The sequence below is a fragment of the Antennarius striatus genome, chromosome 17 (genome assembly GCF_040054535.1).
Source record: "Antennarius striatus isolate MH-2024 chromosome 17, ASM4005453v1, whole genome shotgun sequence".
NCBI lineage: Eukaryota > Metazoa > Chordata > Actinopteri > Lophiiformes > Antennariidae > Antennarius > Antennarius striatus.
Window position 1 is genome coordinate 8,242,491 of NC_090792.1, and position 7,902 is coordinate 8,250,392.

The following is a 7,902-nucleotide window of genomic DNA, read 5'->3' on the forward strand; positions in this document are numbered from 1 at the left end:
TTGACACTAATTATTAGAACGTGTGTTGGGAGTATTAGCTCCTCTATTATGGTATGGGCTTTGTCGCACCTAGCAAAGAGTGTGTGTAATGGAGGGTAGGGTGGCCCAAACGTTTTCTTCTTTCTATATATATACTGTATATTGAAAGGAAACAAAATGAAGCACTTATTTAAAGCTGCAGTGAGAGACGAGTGTGTCTGAGACAGTGGAGAGTCCCCAAGTGTTCGATTTCCACACTCCTGAGTACAGGATGCCCTTTCTCAGCTCTAGCTGCATATGAAACAGCTAGGTGAGTCGTTGTCAGCATCACACACGATTATCGCCACCTAGTTGTTTCCCATTATTGTGTATTGTGGAGTAGTGGTCTTATGGTTTCCACGTTAAACAATAGAAATAATGAGCCACAGGGTTAGTTATTGATATATGTGATCATGTGGAAAACAGCTACTGAAAATCTAAAACATTTTTTCATGTGCTAAGATGAAAACACCCATATAGGCTCATAAACTGTTCTGGGTTATGCTCTGCAAACCAGCAACCACTTCAATGCAATGTTGGGTGTCGTTTGGGCCCTTAAAGTGGCTGCCGAGCCAGAGTTTGTGGCCAACATCCCTGCTCTTTGATTGGTTCTTTGGATTCTAGGTCCTGGGCTGGCTGGCAGTGCATGGAACATAAACCTTTACACCGCTCATCAGTCTACTTCTGTATGTTTTCTCAGAACTGCCTGTCCTTCTGTCCTTGTCTGTCGTGTTTCATCTGTTTCACACAAGCAGTATCACACCCTGTTTGACGAGAAATAGATTTCATCTCTAAATAAAATGTTATAGGCCAGTCTTTCAAAGAGGACTGTTGTAGGTCACACACACACACACACACACACATACTCACTTATACTACCTTACCGGGTCTCACTCATCTTTGCTACTTTGTGGGGTCCACCCTTTCCACTGGTGCTACAACTTTGTAAAAAATCAGGCAAGCTGGAAAAAAAATCTATTTCACAAATATCACTTGAGTTTAACATATTTCCAAACTTTTGTCTCCAAGTAAGTTTTTTGCTGCATTGTGGGGCCCAATTTCTAGCATTTACTACCTTAGACGCCCTTTTTTACACACCTGCACACACATTTCTAGCTTTTATATCGTAGCGTGGTACAAGACATGTGACAAAGACATGAATGCTTTACATTAACCCAGCTTTATCAACAAACAAGAAAAAACTTAAATAAATATGGCCTCATCACAACAAAATGCAAAATAAAAAACAGGCAGTGACAAAAACATACAAAACCTTACTGCCTTGCTCTCCACTGGGTTTTTTTTCCAAAAAGACCTTCTTTTGAGCTTAGATCACCATAACTTTATAAAAGAAAAAACAAGTGGGCTTCATTTCAAAAATATAAAATCAAAAACAGGCAGTGAAAAACATAAAACAAAAACTTTCTACCCTGAGGCCTTCTTTTAGCCTTAGTTCAATTTAAAAAAAAAAAAAACTTAAAGAAAGATAACTTTATAAAAGAAAAAACTGAAAATAAAGTGGGCCACATCTCCATCCATCCATTTTCTGCCACTGTGTCCACCGTGGCGGGTCACAGGGTGCTGAAGCCTATCCCATGCTGGCGTAGGGCGTGAGGCGGGGGACACTGCGGCTGTTGGAGTGGGAGGCTGCTTGTTTATCACCTGTGAATTCAGATCAAAACAATCGTTTGCAAGCTGGTAAAGATAAAACCTGCTATTTGTAGATATTTCTGTCTTAAAAGCACTAGTTCAAGTGAAAGCAGCTTCTGAAATGACATGTGAACTCAAAAATAACAGCATTGTTCAGTCTATACTAGAGGAACAAGGAAATAAAACAACAAATGAAAGAGTAACATGGGTTACATTCAACATAGCCATGTCAAATCTCTAATACTTAATAAAGTGCTATTTTATGACAGTAATGACTTCACTTGGTTGTTGACAGGTGTTGCCAATTGTTTATAAAGTAATATATTATAAGTTACAGACGGAAGGGCCCCACAAGGATAAGACTAGAAACGGAGTGTGTAAAGTTAACTGGCTGCAACAAAAGAGAAAACTGTGTGTCCAGGATTTCAAGACCCCACAAGGACAAGACCAGGGACACATGAGTGTGTAAATGCATAGAGGTGAATGTAGACAGAACTAGAAATATGACTAAGGTCAAGTCAGTTACTTCAAATAGGACACAAATCCAGGCAGTAACCATTAGTGAAACACAAGCAGCACTAGCCCTTCTTATTCTGGTTAATGTACAAGTTAAAATAACTGGGAATGATGGCTTCAGCAGTGCTACTTTACCTGTATGCTGTCACAGGCGCTGATGTAATCAGTCTGAGATTGTAGATCCAAGGGTACCATCTCTGGTGCGGATGTTGGAATGGGAGGCTGCTTGTTTATCACCTGTGAATTCAGATCAAAACAATCGTTTGCAAGCTGGTAAACATAAAACCTGCTATTTGTAGATATTTCTGTCTTAAAAGCACTAGTTCAAGTGAAAGCAGCTTCTGAAATGACATGTAAACTCAAAAATAACAGCATTGTTCAGTCTATACCTGAGGAACAAGGAAATAAAACAACAAATGAAGGAGTAACATGGGTTACATTCAACATAGCCATGTCAAACCTCTAATACTTAATAAAGTGCTATTTTATGACAGTAATGACTTCACTTGGTTGTTGACAGGTGTTGCCAATTGTTTATAAAGTAATATATTATAAGTTACAGACGGAAGGGCCCCACAAGGATAAGACTAGAAACGGAGTGTGTAAAGTTAACTGGCTGCAACAAAAGAGAAAACTGTGTGTCCAGGATTTCAAGACCCCACAAGGACAAGACCAGGGACACATGAGTGTGTAAATGCATAGAGGTGAATGTAGACAGAACTAGAAATATGACTGAGGTCAAGTCTGTTACTTCAAATAGGACACAAATCCAGGCAGTAACCATTAGTGAAACACAAGCAGCACTAGCCCTTCTTATTCTGGTTAATGTACAAGTTAAAATAACTGAGAATGATGGCTTCTGCATTGCTACTTTACCTGTTTGTTGTCACAGGCGCTGATGTAATCAGTCTGAGATTGTAGATCCAAGGTTACCATCTCAGGTGCGGATGTTGGAATGGGAGGCTGCTTGTTTATCACCTGTGAATTCAGATCAAAACAATCGTTTGCAAGCTGGTAAAGATAAAACCTGCTATTTGTAGATATTTCTGTCTTAAAAGCACTAGTTCAAGTGAAAGCAGCTTCTGAAATGACATGTGAACTCAAAAATAACAGCATTGTTCAGTCTATACTAGAGGAACAAGGAAATAAAACAACAAATGAAAGAGTAACATGGGTTACATTCAACATAGCCATGTCAAATCTCTAATACTTAATAAAGTGCTATTTTATGACAGTAATGACTTCACTTGGTTGTTGACAGGTGTTGCCAATTGTTTATAAAGTAATATATTATAAGTTACAGACGGAAGGGCCCCACAAGGATAAGACTAGAAACGGAGTGTGTAAAGTTAACTGGCTGCAACAAAAGAGAAAACTGTGTGTCCAGGATTTCAAGACCCCACAAGGACAAGACCAGGGACACATGAGTGTGTAAATGCATAGAGGTGAATGTAGACAGAACTAGAAATATGACTGAGGTCAAGTCTGTTACTTCAAATAGGACACAAATCCAGGCAGTAACCATTAGTGAAACACAAGCAGCACTAGCCCTTCTTATTCTGGTTAATGTACAAGTTAAAATAACTGAGAATGATGGCTTCTGCATTGCTACTTTACCTGTTTGTTGTCACAGGCGCTGATGTAATCAGTCTGAGATTGTAGATCCAAGGTTACCATCTCAGGTGCGGATGTTGGAATGGGAGGCTGCTTGTTTATCACCTGTGAATTCAGATCAAAACAATCGTTTGCAAGCTGGTAAAGATAAAACCTGCTATTTGTAGATATTTCTGTCTTAAAAGCACTAGTTCAAGTGAAAGCAGCTTCTGAAATGACATGTGAACTCAAAAATAACAGCATTGTTCAGTCTATACTAGAGGAACAAGGAAATAAAACAACAAATGAAAGAGTAACATGGGTTACATTCAACATAGCCATGTCAAATCTCTAATACTTAATAAAGTGCTATTTTATGACAGTAATGACTTCACTTGGTTGTTGACAGGTGTTGCCAATTGTTTATAAAGTAATATATTATAAGTTACAGACGGAAGGGCCCCACAAGGATAAGACTAGAAACGGAGTGTGTAAAGTTAACTGGCTGCAACAAAAGAGAAAACTGTGTGTCCAGGATTTCAAGACCCCACAAGGACAAGACCAGGGACACATGAGTGTGTAAATGCATAGAGGTGAATGTAGACAGAACTAGAAATATGACTAAGGTCAAGTCTGTTACTTCAAATAGGACACAAATCCAGGCAGTAACCATTAGTGAAACACAAGCAGCACTAGCCCTTCTTATTCTGGTTAATGAACAAGTTAAAATAACTGGGAATGATGGCTTCAGCAGTGCTACTTTACCTGTATGCTGTCACAGGCGCTGATGTAATCAGTCTGAGATTGTAGATCCAAGGGTACCATCTCTGGTGCGGATGTTGGAATGGGAGGCTGCTTGTTTATCACCTGTGAATTCAGATCAAAACAATCGTTTGCAAGCTGGTAAACATAAAACCTGCTATTTGTAGATATTTCTGTCTTAAAAGCACTAGTTCAAGTGAAAGCAGCTTCTGAAATGACATGTAAACTCAAAAATAACAGCATTGTTCAGTCTATACCTGAGGAACAAGGAAATAAAACAACAAATGAAGGAGTAACATGGGTTACATTCAACATAGCCATGTCAAACCTCTAATACTTAATAAAGTGCTATTTTATGACAGTAATGACTTGACTTGGTTGTTGACAGGTGTTGCCAATTGTTTATAAAGTAATATATTATAAGTTACAGACGGAAGGGCCCCACAAGGATAAGACTAGAAACGGAGTGTGTAAAGTTAACTGGCTGCAACAAAAGAGAAAACTGTGTGTCCAGGATTTCAAGACCCCACAAGGACAAGACCGGGGACACATGAGTGTGTAAATGCATAGAGGTGAATGTAGACAGAACTAGAAATATGACTAAGGTCAAGTCTGTTACTTCAAATAGGACACAAATCCAGGCAGTAACCATTAGTGAAACACAAGCAGCACTAGCCCTTCTTATTCTGGTTAATGTACAAGTTAAAATAACTGAGAATGATGGCTTCTGCATTGCTACTTTACCTGTATGCTGTCACAGGCGCTGATGTAATCAGTCTGAGATTGTAGATCCAAGGGTACCATCTCTGGTGCGGATGTTGGAATGGGAGGCTGCTTGTTTATCACCTGTGAATTCAGATCAAAACAATCGTTTGCAAGCTGGTAAACATAAAACCTGCTATTTGTAGATATTTCTGTCTTAAAAGCACTAGTTCAAGTGAAAGCAGCTTCTGAAATGACATGTAAACTCAAAAATAACAGCATTGTTCAGTCTATACCTGAGGAACAAGGAAATAAAACAACAAATGAAGGAGTAACATGGGTTACATTCAACATAGCCATGTCAAACCTCTAATACTTAATAAAGTGCTATTTTATGACAGTAATGACTTGACTTGGTTGTTGACAGGTGTTGCCAATTGTTTATAAAGTAATATATTATAAGTTACAGACGGAAGGGCCCCACAAGGATAAGACTAGAAACGGAGTGTGTAAAGGTTAACTGGCTGCAACAAAAGAGAAAACTGTGTGACCAGGACTTCAAGACCCCACAAGGACAAGACCAGGGACACATGAGTGTGTAAATGCATAGAAGTGAATGTAGACAGAACTACAAATATGACTAAGGTCAAGTCTGTTACTTCAAATAGGACACAAATCCAGGCAGTAACCATTAGTGAAACACAAGCAGCACTAGCCCTTCTTATTCTGGTTAATGTACAAGTTAAAATAACTGGGAATGATGGCTTCAGCATTGCTACTTTACCTGTATGCTGTCACAGGCGCTGATGTAATCAGTCTGAGATTGTAGATCCAAGGGTACCATCTCTGGTGCGGATGTTGGAATGGGAGGCTGCTTGTTTATCACCTGTAAATTCAGATCAAAACAATCGTTTGCAAGCTGGTAAACATAAAACCTGCTATTTGTAGATATTTCTGTCTTAAAAGCACTAGTTCAAGTGAAAGCCGCTTCTGAAATGACATGTAAACTCAAAAATAACAGCATTGTTCAGTCTATACTAGTGGAACAAGGAAATAAGACAACAAATGAAGGAGTAACATGGGTTACATTCAACATAGCCATGTCAAACCTCTAATACTTAATAAAGTGCTATTTTATGACAGTAATGACTTCACTTGGTTGTTGACAGGTGTTGCCAATTGTTTATAAAGTAATATATTATAAGTTACAGACGGAAGGGCCCCACAAGGATAAGACTAGAAACGGAGTGTGTAAAGTTAACTGGCTGCAACAAAAGAGAAAACTGTGTGTCCAGGATTTCAAGACCCCACAAGGACAAGACCAGGGACACATGAGTGTGTAAATGCATAGAGGTGAATGTAGACAGAACTAGAAATATGACTGTAAGGTAAAGAACTTAATTATTTTACATTGAATAATTAGCAGTTGAAATGAAGTTTGTTCCCAAAGATATGTTTTTGCTATGCATCCTAAATATCAACTTTATAACAGTGTATTGTGCACCCAAATAATGCCCTGTACCTTTATTGGCGTCAATATGTCATTCAATAAATGCTGGTTTGTCCCTCGCAGACAGAATGTATGATTTTGCATCATCTGCAGGCCCTAATCCTGGTTCTCCTTGTTGACATTAGGCCTCTGTGAAAATATTGTTAAATTGTTTCAAATGTATCCAACAACACAAACAACATCCTTCCAAACTAATAACTGATTTAAAGACATATTCATAATCATAGTTCATAATCATCTGGAATAGTCATGTTGATGTATACTTGGAAGTTGCACAAATTTTAAGGTACTGTGATAGAGCCAGCCTGTCCTTACCACAATTTTTTCCAATCTCCTACATTCATTACTATTAGTTTAGTGTATTCTAATTCATTTGAACATTTTTTATATCAACATGACCTTGTATTACAACGCGTACACTACAACATCCAATTTAAGTCCTAATTATTTCAGTAGGTTGCTCCACATGGTCAGCACCTCACCAAACATTTGTTTGCTCCACATGGCACACCCTGAACATTTGATGCTGCTAGGCCAGTTATGTATTACATTTTTTTCAGTTTGTCCCAATTTTTATTATGTTACAGGTATACCAAAGTATACCTGGCCCTCATCAAAAGAACTTTACAGGCACTGTCCTTTATAATGGTTAAATATCTGTTTTGTCAAGGTGCAGACATAGGGAGACACAAATGTAAACACATTCCAGCTTCAATAGATCAATATTCAGAACTGGATTCACTCAACCCATAACCAGATATAGTACATTCCCTGATAAACATTTCTACTTATCCCCCAAAAGAGAAGGCAATACATGTTCTTGTTGATTGCTCATATCCATTTTGTCAAGCAAAGATCAATATACTTTTATAGGAATTTCCACCTCAATGCTTCTCACAAGCAAAATGCCACATCATCTACAAATTCTATTGTTGTCACCAGAGCATCTGTATTCACCCAAAACCACAATTTAAAGCAAAATGAATATTTTATTTTTTCCCAAAACTGCACTGTAACTCAAAGTACAGTTAGAGAAAAGTCAGCTATATATATAATCAAATGATGTCATTCAAAAAGCATTCGTAAGTTGAGAAGTGCTCCTTTGGGGTAAAAACATGCATGTAGAAGGGTTGCTGAATCAACCATTCTGA